The following is a 15,611-nucleotide window of genomic DNA, read 5'->3' as shown; positions in this document are numbered from 1 at the left end:
TCAAACTGAGTATGATGATTAATAAAGAAGAAATTGCAAACACCAGCTTTATACATATTAAACTGACTAAAAGCTTCTAACATATGTTTTAATATGCAATTTCATTTAAGGAGCTATTGATGATATGTTTTTCTAATACTATGCCAGAAGGAGTGATTATTGGCTTTATTTGCAGCCTCAGTAAAACTGCATTATTAGTGAAAAAAAAAACCAAAATGAATAACAGCAATTGGAGGTGTGGCAAATGAAACAAAGAAAAGACTACCAATGGCTGTTTACCAGTAGGTCAGGTATATAAAAGTTTTTTGTTTGTTTGTTTGTTTGTTTGTTTTTTCTTTTTGTTTGTTTGTTTGTTTGTTTTTTAATTATGGACAAAGAAAATCACATATCTAGGGACAACAGTGTAGAGAACATTTATGGAATGGGAACTCTGTCCTGGGAATTAAAACCCTTAAACCTTGGGGCTGACAAACAGTAACATGCTACAACTGGAAAAGCCTAATGCACTCCTCATCCCTGCAGCAATCAGAATCTCTCTCTCTTGGAATGTGATGTAGTCTCTACAGTCTTCAATTAAAGAAGGACATTGATACAATGAAAAATAATTATAGAGAGATGTTACAAAATTATTGAAATATAAGAAAATAAATCTTATACCTAAACTTATGTATTGCTTTCAATTTTGTGCTGCAGCAGTTTTTTTTCACCTCTTTTAGCATAGACAGCATTGCAACAATACTGGTAGGAAGAAGTCACTTTTGTGATTATCCCCAAGGAGTTCAATCTGTCTAACATTTACAAAAGAAGGTGAAGGATTCATTCAATCATAAGCCACTAAATATAGCAGGAGAAATATTAATTTTGACTATTTGTGTGATGCTGCCTTGAATGTATCACAAAACGCAGTTTGTCCTCTTGGCTGCCAGGGTACCCTGCTGACACATGTTGAGCCTACTGTTGACCCACACCCCCAGATCCACTGAGCTTCAGCCTCTCTGCTCCCGGTCTGTACCTGTGTCTGCCATTACTGTGTTTCAGGTACAGAATCCGGCATTTTCCTTTGTTGAACTTTATGCTGCTGGTGATTGTTCAAAGCTCCAATCTATATAGATCCCTCTGCAAGGCCTTTTGTCCCTCCAGGAAGTCAACAGCACCTCCCAGTCAAGTATCATCAGGAAACTTTGTAAGGATGCATTCCACTGATGCATCCAAATTATTGGCAAAAATGTTGAAATGAATTGAAGTGAGCCCTGGGAAACACTGTTAATGATCGGATGCCAGCCAGATGTAGCCACACTCACTACAAGCATTTGAGCTATACCACTGAGCCAGTTAAACAGGTAGCGCAGCATGTACCTGCTTATCTCACAGTTGGAAAAATTGTCCAGAAGAATGCTGTGAAGGGTGGTACCAATGGCTTTACTATAATCCAGAAAGATTATATCTACCACTTCCCTTCATATACCAAGCAGACGACCTTACCATAGAAGGAAATCATAGAATCATTAAGGTTGGAAAAGACCTCCAAGATCATCTGGTCCAACCATCACCCCACCACCAGTATCACCAACTAAACCATGTCCCTAAGCACCATGTCCAACCTTTCCTTAAACACTTCCCAGGGACAGTGACTTGGCAGTGACTTGACAGTGCCCCTTCCCTGAGCAACCCATTCCAATGCCTGACTGCTCTTTCTGAGAATAAATGTATCCTGATTTCCAACCTAAACCTCCCTTGGAGCAACTTGAGGCCATTCCCTCTAGTCCTATCACCAGTTACCTGCAAAAAGAGGCTGATCCGTAGCTCCTCACAACTTCCTTTCAGGTAGCTGTAGAGAGCAATAAGGTCTTCCCTGAGCCTCTTCTTCTCCAGACTAAACAACCACTGTTCCCTCAGCCACTCCTCATAGGACTTGTGTTCCAGGCCTTTCACCAGCTTTATAGCCTTTCTCTGGACATGCTCCATGGCCTCAATGTCTTTCTTGTAGTGAGGAACACAAAGCTGAACACAGTACCCAAGGTGCAGCCTCACCGGAGCAGAGTACAAGGGGACAATCACCTCCGTCGTACTGCTGGTTACACTATTCCTGATACAAGCCAGGATGCTGTTGGTCTTCTTGGCTACCTGGGCACACTGCCAGCTCATGTTCAGGTGAGCATCAATCAGCACCCCCAGATCCTTTTCCTCTGCACAGCTTTCAAGCTGCCCCAAGTCTGTAGTGCTACATGGGATTATTGTGGCCAAAGTGCATGACCTGGCATTTAGACATGTTGAACCTCATTCCATTGGCCTCTTCCCATCAATCCAACCTCTCCAGGTACCTCTGCAGATGAATCAATCCGCAGATGAATCAATCCCTTCGTGCCCTCTGGCAGATGAATCAAATAAAAGACAGGACTTTCCTTTCATGAACCTATGTTGACAATGTCTGGTAATTGCTTTTTTCTTTAACTGCCTTTCAATAAATGCTCAAGATAATCTTCTCCGTAACTTTTCCAGGGACTGAATTTAAACTAACATGTTCATAGTTTCCTGGGTCTTCACTCATGCCCCTTTTGTAGATGGTATAACACTGGCTAGTTTCCAGATAGCAGGGACCTCCCCAGACTGCCAAAACCTTTGGCATATTGCTGAGAGAGGGCCAGCTGTAACAAACAGCTATCAGTACTCTGGGTTTAATCCTGTAAGACCCCATGGACTCACAGACACTCATCTGATACAACTGCTCCGTTACCATTTCGGAGATGACAGATGGAAAGTCACTGCTCCCTTAATCATTGTCCTCCATCTCTGAGCATTGGACAGCCCAATATCTGACATTACTGTTAAAAACTGAAGTAAAAAAAAAAAAAGGTATTAAAGGTCTTTTCCTCATCCTTAATTGTTAGGTGACCACCTATATAAAGTATTGATCCAATGTTTTCCCCTTGTGCACTGATCCCAATTTAAAGTTCTGTCAATCAGTCTTGCCAGGTTATGAGCCAAGAAACATTTCCCCCATTGAAAGAGGAAGGTCCCATCAGGCCTCATCTCAAAGACTCTTCTGTGATTATAAAACCCAAAATTCTGCTGGAGGCACCTGTCTTGGAGCCATTAATGATCTGGGCTCAGCTGTTTCTTTCCGTGTTTTTCCCTATTAGTGGGAAGATTGACGAAAACCCTATCTCTGCTCCTGAATCCTTTAGACATGTTCCCAGTGCCCTGAAATCTCTTTTGAGATTTCTTCAGGCTTCCTGTTGCTATGTTGTTGCTACATGAAAGAGAAGGAGTAGGCAACAGTCTGAAGGCTGTATTATACTCGGAAGCTTACTGGTACTATCCCTGAACCTAGTCCCAGGGAGGCAGCAAACGTCACTGTAAAAGAGGATGTGGTCTGTAGATTGGGAGCCTCCGTTCCCTTCAGGTGGGAGTCACCTATGAGTATAGCTCGCTACCTTTTCTTCACAGTGCTGCTCTTGATGCTGCACTTGCTATGAGCCCTTAGTTGATCTGTACTTGAAGGGAAAACTTCAAGGATGCCTGTTCATTCATATTCTTACATCCATATGACATACCCAGACCCAGACCCAGGGTCTACCATACCCAGAGCTTCATTCCTATTCATTAGTGTAATCTGAATGGGAAGACAGAGGCTTCTCTTACAGTTCCATGTAGTAATTTGCTGCCATTCTTCAGTGTACCTCAAATTGCTGCCTTTATTCTGATGCAGATCACATCACATGTCAATCTCCCTCTCAGACTCCTAGATGCTTCTCAGTCTCCACATTTAGTTTTTTTTTCCTGAAGCTTGGCCACCAGGCAGAGCAGTTTATCTACCTGGGCACACCTCCCACAGGTGTGTGTGTGTTATCACCCTCACCTTGAGGTAGTAGCCCTAGGCACACACCAAAGCCTGAAAGCTCAGCGGTTTCACGAATTCATGAACTTCATCTGAGTGGATGTGCTACACCTACCAGGTGCCAGAGGAACAAAAGTGGAGGACATGGCTCTCTGCCAGTTCACCATATCTGCACCTCCTCACTGCCACACACTCAACAGAATATTGTTTAGTGCATTGTTGTCGATTTAGGAGGCTATCAGGGCTGTAGCTTAAGCCTGTGAGCTAGCTGAGCAGGGGAGTAAAGCAGGCTGCCTACTGCTAGAGTGCGCTGTCCTCGCCAACTGCCCCATGAACTGCCCTGTCCCTGATGAGGGCCCTGGTTGCTAGGCACAACCTAGCTTTCTGCTGTTTGAATTGGCCACAGTGTCAGCCAGCTTTGCCCAATTCTTGCCTGTCTCTCTTGTGAGACTGATCAGCTGCTGTCTGGCACCTCCATACACACACACACACACACACACACACACACACACGTGCACACACACACACGTGCACACACGTGCACACAGAGCACATACAGCCTGAGAGTGTCAGAAACCTCTTCTCAGGTCCCTGGAACCTCACAAGCCTCATGTTCTTCTCACCACGTGGCAGCTGCTGCTGCCCACACTGCTACCACTATTTAAGACTAAGAAGCCATGCTTTGAAATGCTTTACTTTCATCTAGCAGTGTATACAATGACCTATATGGATCTTCTACTGCTTTTCTAAAAATTTAGGTCTTCTAGCCTACAGTGAAATTCACAACTGTTTGACAACATTCCCAGCCCTGAGAAGTTCTGAGGAACTTCTGTAATTCAAAATTGAGATATTGGAACCATGGAATTTGACTTTACTGGGTGTTGCCCTTTCCAGAGTCTGATGAATTCAACATAATGCTAACAGAAGCTTTCAAGCAGCAACGTCAAGAGGAGATAGGATTCTATAATGCTGAGTAATTCAGGACTCTTCTGAACAGCAGATAAAAGAGTATCTGAAGAAATTGCTGCTTCTTTTAGTGCAGGGGGTTCAGCTGCTGTTCTTTGTGAAAACAATAACTATCTAACATTCAAAGTGAAGCAATCTGGAAAAATAATGTAGCGATATTTTAAAACCAAGCTTAGTACACAATTTTGAGTTGGCTTTGCAGTTTCAATGCTACTACATGGTACCATCAATTTAAAGACAGTTGAAATATATGCAAATATATGGGGGTTTTCCTAGTAAGGAATACTATTCTTGAAGAAGAGTAATAAATAAAAATTTTATTTTAAGAAATGCTGTATTAAACTCCTTAAAGAGAGATTGCTATTGAAAACTAATAGTTGTTCACCAAAGAGCAGAAGTCCTTTTAACACTATAGCCTTCAAAATTTGTAATGCCAGAGTTAAAGTTTCACTAGAGAATGAAGTTTTAACAAGCTGAAAATGCTTTATCCTGCTATTAACTTATTGACAAGAAGCAGCAAAATCATTGTGATTGTAAAAAATTACCTGGTTCCTACGTATTTCATAGACACACACTGCCAAGGTACTGGAGTGTGAAATTAGTGAAGTATTTATGCAATATACAGGCATTGTGAATATGATTCTTACTGACAGATGATCCTAGCAATTATAACTTGAAACTCAGACTAGAGCAATTACTCATTTATATCAAGTGATAAAATGTAACAATTTTAATGCTAAGGGTCTCTAATTTTTATTCTTCCTTACTAACACCATCTGTATGGATATAGCCAATATACCCATCCACAATCAGGGACACAGCTTGTTTCCTGTTTGGGAAGAATGGGTGGGCATAGGTTGCTTGTGTTTTGTTTTAGTATAAACCTAATTTCAGTTCTGTGGTGTTACTGCATGGCTAAAGGAATTTTCAGTATGGAATAGTCAGAACACTAAATCATGGAATACGTTTAAATAATATTTTGGTCATATATTTTTGGGGTCTAAAGCCTGTTATTCTGCTGGTATGTTGGCTGCAAATTCAAAAGGTAGGTCAATAGATTTTAATATTAGGTTTGTTCTAGAATGACAATAAAAATTATCAGTTGGGAAAAGTATCTAAGGTTAAGGCTAGGCACTGATCGTCATTTTTAGGATACTTAGTCAAGGGTCAGCAGTTCATGAATGTTGGATCATTCTGGAAGATCTACAAGCAAAAGCATCTTTTTGCCAGGTTCTCCTCCCTCTCAGCAAAGGCACAGCCAGAATAATTTGATCTTCACAGACTATCCAGTGAAGTAGTCTTCTCATTAGTCTAAGAAAAAGTCTATCTGTATTTGTCCAAGAAAACTTGCATCATGGATCAAGCTTTTGGCTTATATTGATCTCCCCTGCATTCAGGAAGCAATTGCAGTTCTCCATCCTCTCAGTATGCAGAATTTCCATTCAGCTCAGTTACCAGCTCAGTCCCCTTCTTGCTTTGTCCTCACTTGCACATACCCATAACCAGGAAGAATAAGATACATGAACAGGCTGAGGTGTCAGGTTGTTGATGAGTGAGCTCTGAATAGTTTAGACTGGAGAACCTCCTGAACCAAAGGAGTTCCATTGACCAACATATAAAAATATCAGTGCCTGTGGAAACATCATCTAATATTGTCATCTATTTTATTGGTCAGTCTGTCAGAAGCTAAGATAAGAAGATAAGGTAATAAGATAATAAGAAGATAAAAAGATCCCAAATGTATCAAATGTAAGAGTTTTTGACTTATTCTTTTTTGTTCATTTGTTTGTTTGTTTGTTTTTCCTTACTGATATTTGGAATTAGGAAAGGAGTTTTGTTTTGTTTTGTTTTGTTTTGTTTTGTTTTGTTTTTCCTTCCTGTTTTACCAATGTTATACACAAAGAAGTGCATATAACAATTTGTTGAATAAAACTGATGTGGACAAGAGAATAGGATAACTTAAGACATAGATTAGAGAACAGCAGCCCAGATATGAAGATATATTTTGAATTGTACAAAAGCCTTTGGACCTTCACTACAAGTTCTAGTACAGCTCTAATCAGCTTATACAAGATAGTGTGTTCAGTGTGAGCTGACAGAGTTCCAGCAGATAAAGACTGAGCTTTTAAAGCATCCTATGGTCTTGAAAAACAAAAATTATGACATAGCACAGGTCTGGTATTTAAAGTTGTTTATATACAGTCTGTTGAATTGAAATTATCTGTTATTCTGTCACTGAAGTCAATTTTCACAGAGCTTTCCAAGTGCTCAAGTTTGAAATTAAAAAATAAAATTTTAAAAAATATATATTTTTTGAATGTGGGCCAAAAATACCTTGTTTTTCAGGCAAATGCAGGCACAGATACATGGAGTTTGTTGCCCAAGGAAACTTTAACTTTAACTAACAATGTGTTGATGTCCTCAAGCGAGAATTCTTAATTTCATTTTTGATCACATTACCTACTGAATTATAAATCTAGGAACACTGACAACTAGCCTGGAGTAAATTAATTTCAATATAATCTGAAACTTTGATTTGGATCTTATCTTCCTCCTATGGCAGCATAATCATTAAGATAATTTGCATGATTATGCTGAGAAAAACTCTAAATGCATGCATGAAAACCCATGCTTTTATTTTCTTATGCACTTCTAAATGAAACTGAACACAGTGCTTTCTTTTTGAACTTAAGATTCAGGAGTGCACAGAATTAGTACATTGTTAAAAGTAGTTGAGGGATCAAGTAGCTTATGTATTTCAAGTGAGGCAATAGCTTTCATCTTTCCTCAAACTTATATATTAGATGTAGGTGGAATCAATAAGAGTCTCATTCCAATAATTTGCTCTATCACAAGTCACAAAATTAATGTCCTAGAGGGTGACCAATTCTTTCACTGCAAGTTGATTACTATCTAATACATTTAGAGCCAATAGTACCTTTTAATCTTCCAGTGTGATGGAGACAATATTCACACTAATATTTTGTGTAAGAAGTTATTGTAGGAACAATACCAGCACCACTTAACTATGCAACTTAATAGGTCAATTTTTGTTTCTTTATAGTGATTTATAAGACCTGTCTGAATGGCTCTGACATTTATGCTTACCCATTTCTAAGAGTGAGACTGAGATGACTTATTTTCCTTAGACTGAAAAACATGCTGGTGAGTTTTATTTGAATGTCCTTACATCAGGACATGTCCCTATGTAGCAGGAAATTCTAATTTGTCAGGTATGTGCTGCGATGTCAGGTGGAGTGCTGCGATGCCTGGCTATAGGCTCTTCAGAAGGGACAGGCAGCACAGAAGGGGTGGCGGTGTGGCTCTCTATATTAGAGAGTCTTTCGATGTTGTAGAACTCGAGGCTAGGAATGACAAGATCGAGTCCCTTTGGGTTAGGATCGGCAGGGACAACAAGGCTAGTGTCCTGGTCGGGGTCTGCTATAGACCGCCGAACCAGGATGAGGAGACGGATGAGGAGTTCTACAGGCAGCTGACAGAAGTTGCGAAATCTTCAGCGCTTGTACTCGTGGGGGACTTCAACTTCCCTGACATATCCTGGAAGCACAACACAGCCCAGAGGAAGCAGTCTAGGAGGTTTCTGGAGAAAGTGGAAGATAGCTTCCTGATGCAGCTGATTAGTGAACCTACCAGGGGTGGTGCCCTGCTAGACCTTCTCTTCACAAACAGAGAAGGACTGGTGGAGGATGTGATTGTCGGGAACAGTCTTGGGCAGAGTGACCACGAAATGGTGGAGTTCACTATTCTTGGCGAGGCCAGGAAGGGAACCAGTAAAACTGCTGTATTGGACTTTTGGAGGGCTGACTTTGGGCTGCTCAGGACACTAGTTGGTGGAGTCCCATGGGAGGCGGTTCTGAAGGGCAGAGGAGTCCAGGAAGGCTGGGCGCTCTTTAAGAGGCAAATCCTAATGGCGCAGGAGCGGTCTATTCCCATGCGCCCAAAGATGAGCCAGCGGGGAAGAAGACCAGACTGGCTCAACAGAGAATTGTGGCTTGAGCTTAGGAGAAAAAAGAGGGTTTATAATCTTTGGAAAATTGGGCAGGCCACTAAGGAGGACTATAAGGATGTAGCGAGGCTGTGCAGGGACAAGATTAGGAAGGCCAAAGCTCATCTGGAGCTCAATCTGGCTACTGCTGTTAAAGATAACAAAAAACGCTTTTATAAATACATCAACACAAAAAGGAGGACTAGGGAGAATCTCCATCCTTTACTGGATGCGGGGGGAAACTTAGTTACAAGAGATGAGGAAAAGGCGGAGGTGCTTAATGCCTTCTTTGCCTCAGTCTTTAGCGGCAAAACCGGTTGCTCTCTGGATACCCAGTACCCAGAACTGGTGGAAGGGGACGGGGAGCAGGATGTGGCCCTCACCATCCACGAAGAACTGGTTGGTGACCTGCTACGGCACTTGGATGTCCACAAATCGATGGGGCCGGATGGGATCCACCCAAGGGTACTGAGAGAACTGGCAGAGGAGCTGGCCAAGCCCCTATCCATCATTTATCAGCAGTCCTGGCTATCGGGGGAGGTCCCAGCTGACTGGCGACTAGCAAACGTGACGCCCATCTACAAGAAGGGCCGGAGGGCAGACCCGGGGAACTACAGGCCGGTCAGTTTGACCTCAGTACCAGGGAAGCTCATGGAGCAGATCCTCTTGGGAGTCATCATGCGGCACTTGAAGGGCAAGCAGGCGATCAGGCCCAGCCAGCATGGGTTTATGGAAGGCAGGTCCTGCTTGACGAACCTGATCTCCTTCTACGACAAAGTGACATGCTGGGTGGATGAGGGAAAGGCTGTGGATGTGGTCTACCTTGACTTCAGCAAGGCTTTTGACACCGTCTCCCACAGCATTCTCCTCAAGAAACTGGCTGCTCTTGGCTTGGACTGGCGCACGCTTCGTTGGGTTAGAAAATGGCTGGATAGCCGGGCCCAAAGAGTTTTGGTAAATGGAGCCAAGTCCAGTTGGAGGCCAGTCACTAGTGGCGTTCCCCAGGGCTCGGTGCTGGGGCCGGTCCTCTTTAACATCTTCATCAATGATCTGGATGACGGCACTGAGTGCACCCTCAGTAAGTTTGCAGATGACACCAAGCTAGGTGCGTGTGTCGATCTGCTTGAGGGTAGGAAGGCTCTGCAGGAGGATCTGGATAGGCTTCACCGATGGGCTGAGGTCAACTGTATGAAATTCAACAAGGCCAAGTGCCGGGTCCTGCACCTGGGGCGCAATAACCCCAAGCAGAACTACAGGCTGGGAGAGGAATGGTTGGAGAGCTGCCAGGCAGAGAAGGACCTGGGAGTGATGGTGGACAGTCGGCTGAATATGAGCCAGCAGTGTGCTCAGGTGGCCAAGAAGGCCAACGGCATCCTGGCTTGTATCAGAAACACTGTGACCAGCAGGGCTAGGGAGGTCATCGTCCCCCTGTACTTGGCTCTGGTGAGGCCGCACCTCGAGTACTGTGTTCAGTTTTGGGCCCCTCGCTACAAGAAGGACATCGAGGTGCTTGAGCGGGTCCAAAGAAGGGCGACGAAGCTGGTGAGGGGCCTGGAGAGCAAGTCCTATGAGGAGCGGCTGAAGGAGCTGGGCTTGTTCAGCCTAGTAGAAGAGGAGGCTCAGGGGTGACCTTATTGCTCTGTATAAGTACATTAAAGGAGGCTGTAGTGAGGTGGGGGTTGGCCTGTTCTCCCATGTGCCTGGTGACAGGACGAGGGGGAATGGGCTAAAGTTGCGCCAGGGGAGTTTTAGGTTAGATGTTAGGAAGAATTTCTTTACTGAAAGGGTTGTTAGGCACTGGAACGGGCTGCCCAGGGAGGTGGTGGAGTCACCATCCCTGGAAGTCTTCAAAAGACGTTTAGATGTAGAGCTTAGGGATATGGTTTAGTGGGGACTGTTAGTGTTAGGTTAGAGGTTGGACTCGATGATCTTGAGGTCTCTTCCAACCTAGAAATTCTGTGATTCTGTGATTCTGTATGATATTTGTTTCAAGAATCTAAAACTTTAACCAGAAGAGGGATGGGCAATATTTTTAAATTGGGTAACAGTTTGGTGTTCAGCAAATTTTAATGAGTCTTTAAAGCTGATCAAGAACAGGGTTACCATGAGGATTACAGTTCAAATAAATAATCACAGTGCTAAGAACTGATCAAACAAAAATTTTAGTTTTAACTGTCTGATTAAACCTGCTAGTTAAAATTCTGGGTGAATGTCAGTATCCTTATTAATCTGCCTGAAGATGTGTCTTGAACATTGGAATATTTCTTCATGCATCTTGTTCTCTAATTTGCTTATGCTTTCAAAATGCTTCATGTTTCATTGTAATATTGGTCTTTACTACATTAGAAGAAAGGCATTAACCAAAATAAAAAGCTTAAACATTGAAACATTAACGTTCAGATGGCATATGGAATTTATAAAATAATCTAGAACCAAACAAGTTAATTAAAGACTCAATATTATCCTTATTTTAGTCATAAATAAGTGTTACACTCAAGCCACTACATTAAACGCATAAGTGTTTCATTCTGAGAGGATTTCTGACATACTGCACTACCTGGTAACTTGATCCTTCCTAACTCAGTGGGGCACAGCTTGATGCATAATCAGAATATGGTGTGTGAGGCAGAAATATTTACTATTATTATCATAGAATCATAGAATATCCTGAGTTGGAAGGGATCCACAATTATCATCAAGCCCAACTCCTGGCTCTGCACAGGACCTCACAAAAATCAGACCATATTTGCAAGAGCATTTTCCAAATGCTTCTTGAACTCCATCAGGCTCAGTGCTGTCACCCCTTCCTTGCTGAACCTGTTCCAGTGCCTGACCACTCTCTTAGTGAAGAACCTTTTCCTAACACTTAGCCTGACCCTCCCTGGTAACAGCTCCATCCCATTCCCTTGGGTCCTCTTGCTGTAACCACAGAGCCAAGATCAGTGCCTGCCCATCCACCCCCTTCATGAAGAAGCTGTAGGCCACCAAAAGGTCTCTGTTCAGTCTCCTCTTCTCTAGGCTGAACTTTCAGGTGCTCCTCATAAGTCTTGCCCTCTAGACACTTCACCTATTTTGTAGCCCTCCTTTGGACACTCTTTAATAGTTTAATGTCCTTTTTATGCTGTAGCATCCAAAATTGCACACTCTACTCAAGGTGACAACACATCAGTGCAGAGCAGAGCAGGTCGATCCCTTCCCTTGACTAGCTAACAGTGTTGTGCCTGATGCACCCCAGAGTACAGTTGACCCTACTAGTTGCCAAGACATACTGCTGGCTCCTATTCAGCTTGCTGTAGACCAAAACCCTCAGATCCTTTACTGCAGGGCTGATTTCCAGCCTCGTGTCCTCCAGTCTGTACATACAGCCAGGGTTGCCCCTTTCTATCATATTGTTGGTATGGCCCAGCTCCCTAATTTGTCAAGATGTCTCTGCAAGGCCTCTCCACCCTTGACAGTTCCTCCCAATGTAGTGTCATCCAGAAACTTACTAAGTAAACCTTCAAGTCTTACACCAAAATCATTTATGAAAATACTGAAGAGAACATAGGCTGTTCTCTGATGGCTGAGAAGCTACCGTTACTACTTACTACTGTCAACAGTGGAGATATGTGTTGAGGTGCCTATCCAAATAAAGCCAGTACCTAGAAAAATACCCTTGAAATTTGTTCTGCTGAGTGCAAAAGATAAAGAATAATGCTATACTCCACCTGTGCCCAAGCAGAACTTCCATTCACAATTGAAATGGAGTGCGATTCTTGAACAATGCACCATGTCTTACAGCATCAAGGCTTTTGCACTAAGGCAACAAATTAATCCGAGGGATCCACTTGTCTTAGCAGAAAATTCTACTGCATGATAAACTGCTGTTTCTAGTCTTTCTGAATGAAATAAAATGAAACAAAACAAACAAGCAAAAAGTATGTAATGGTATATATATATATATATATATATATAAAGAATAAATAATAGGTCCCAGTTGCAAGCCACAGGAGATATTAAAAAATATCTAGATAGATATCAAGAAAAATGTTCCCCCTTTATGTCAATTTAGTACATCATGAAGTACATACTTTCATCCTTTTTAACAATTATCTTAGATATGATAGCATTTGGATCAAATGATCAATGGATTTATTATTTTTCCTTGAAAGGTAATTTCAAGGCCAATAAGAACACATTATCTGTCTTGTCTTTCTGTTGTATAGTGTGATAGAAATATCCAAGCAATTTTTATTTTATTTTATTTTATTTTATTTTATTTTATTTTATTTTATTTTATTTTATTTTATTTTTAATTAAGAACCTTCTTAAAGCTGGATCATTGAAGTCTGCAGTTTACTCATTGTCTGTACAAAATTGAGGCCTATCCATTTTTGCAAAAGAAATACATTTTCAAGGTATGTAGATTAAGAAAAGGAACAGTTAAGCATTTGTTCCAATTGCTCTAACTGTAAGATAGTTGAAGATTTTTCTCTGTCTCTCATTCTCACTGGTTTTGACTGGTCTAAATAATAAATAAATATATAAACACAACAACAAAACAACAGCCTGGTTTGGGTATGTTCCTACCAACATTTTCAGTTTTGTTTAATAAATGTAGTTTGACAAAAATGTTCTTCGTTACAAATTCCAACCTCTTCTTTCTCCAGCATTCTCAAATTTTAGTGGTTTAGAGAAGACTGGACAGAAATCTAAATAATTTCCATTTCAAAACCTAATCCATGTATGTGTTGGCCAAAGGGAAAAAAAATAAATAAATAAAAAAGATACAGATTCTTTAGTGCAGCTGTGATCATAATAGGCTTAATTGTAACAGAATGTTGAACTAAGGATTGTGCTTCTTCAGTTCTAGAATTGTTGCATAATCTAGAAACTGAAACTGAAACTTAATTATCCTGCCACACATTCACAAAGATAAGACAGATGAAGCTAATAACAGTTATTGTTGTTTGATAGTCTGTTAAAGAGATTGCATCTGCCATCATGTTTTGACCATTGCCTGAGTGAAAGAATAATAGATTGGTTATATGTTCATTTGCATTATATCCCACTTTAACTTAGAGATGAAATCAAGTTAATTTTATTAAAATAATACATCTGGATGGAAATGCATTTTATATGACTCAGTATCCTTTGCTATATAGTCATTTAAGAGGTAAAAAGAAATATAATTCAAATATGCTATGATTTAAAAAAACAAAACAAAACAAAACAAAAAAACACTTAGCAAGCAAAAATCAGACAGATAAGAATTTAACTAAATAAACACTCAATTCCATATCAGTTATAGCTATCAAGAAACAAACTTCCCTTGGCAGAAAAAAAAAAAAAAAAAGATACAGAATACGGACATGAGCTTCACACACACATTCAAAAGGGAAACTTTAAAAAATGTACAAAATTCAAGGGATCAACTGTAGACAATCTGTTTCAAATTATTCCAACTGATTTCAGATTATTATATATATATATATATATTTTTATTTTTTTTTAAATAGTGGCACGTGTGGTAAATACCTTTGGTATGGAGATTTTGGCAAGTCCTTGTCACTGTAACAAACGTTTCTCTCAACGTAAATTATACTGTGTTTATAGAACAAGATTTTTACCTTGACTGCTTCACTTTAATGAACTCTTTTTTGACCACATGATAAATAAGAGAGAAAATTACTGTAATTTTGAAAAATATCTGGTACATATTCTAATATTTTCAAGAATATTTGGAACTGCAATGACTTTTATTTTGGACACTATTACACTTTAACAATGTGTGAGAAAAATTTTGAGCAATACAGACTTTAGCCCATTACCCCTCATCCTGTCACCAGGCACATGGGAGTATAGACCAACCCCCACCAAACTACAGCCTCCTTTAATGTACTTACAAAGAGCAATAAGGTCACCCCTGAGCCTCCTTTTCTGCAGGCTGAACAAACCCAGCTCCCTCAGCCGCTCCTCGTAAGGCTTGTTCTCCAGACACACTGTACATAATCTAATGTCAGTTCCACATGTGTTGATGAACTTGTGGTTTAACACTTGACACCCATCCAATTTACCCCCTGGGAATAGCTGAATTAAGTCTACATCCTATTATAATTAACAAACTTAACCACACCAGTATTACTCATGTAGTGCTCTTGCAATTGCTTGCTGTTGACCTTCCAACTTCAACTGTAATAGGTCAAGATCCTGAACATAATATAAATTTGCATTAAAAATATCTTTGCTATCTAATATATTAATTATTAATATAATAAATGGTTATCAATATGATTTCTCATATCTTACATTTGCAATCATGACGTATAAGATTTCAGTTATTATTTAAGAGCATTTATTCATTTTGAATTTCTAAAGAAATTATGGTCTTTATGTGTGAAATGTAATACATATCATACACATTCTGTGAATAACTGTAAATGAACAAAATTACTAGCATATAGGTAACATCGTATTTCTTTTTCTTTTCCTTTTTTTGTTTTTGTTTTTGTTTTGTTTTGTTTTAATTTTAATTTTCCCCTTGATTAAATTTTGTGCAAGCTGTATTTTAAGCTCTGTGATGAGAAGGTATCAGTTCACATCTAAGTAGTTCATGGAGAATTATAAAACAGAGTACTGAGATAATTAAATAAGTATTAAGTGGATTAGTCGGTCACTTCCCAAGGCTCTGATAGGGCTTTTCAGTGGGAAAGAATGCAAAATGAATAAAAAACCTAGTAGTATGATTTCATTCATGGATTTAACTGTCTGTGAGAATGAGCTTTTACTTTCTGCCACATTTTGTTTTTTCCATCTTACAAA

The 15,611-nt window shown here is 40.4% G+C and overlaps 1 long non-coding RNA gene across 1 annotated transcript in view; it reads right to left on the bottom strand.

Annotated features, from left to right (window-relative positions):
* LOC140001415 (uncharacterized) overlaps nt 1-14,812 on the bottom strand; it is a 30,167-nt gene extending 15,355 nt beyond the window's left edge. Inside the window, exon 1 of the long non-coding RNA XR_011806633.1 lies at nt 14,696-14,812. This is a non-coding gene — a long non-coding RNA (uncharacterized lncRNA). The remainder of the gene's footprint in view (nt 1-14,695) is intronic.
* Between the last annotated feature and the right edge of the window lie 799 nt (nt 14,813-15,611).

The sequence above is a fragment of the Anas platyrhynchos genome, chromosome 1 (genome assembly GCF_047663525.1).
Source record: "Anas platyrhynchos isolate ZD024472 breed Pekin duck chromosome 1, IASCAAS_PekinDuck_T2T, whole genome shotgun sequence".
NCBI lineage: Eukaryota > Metazoa > Chordata > Aves > Anseriformes > Anatidae > Anas > Anas platyrhynchos.
Note: the sequence above shows the minus strand (reverse complement) of the source record. Positions and strands in the feature narration are given on the sequence as shown.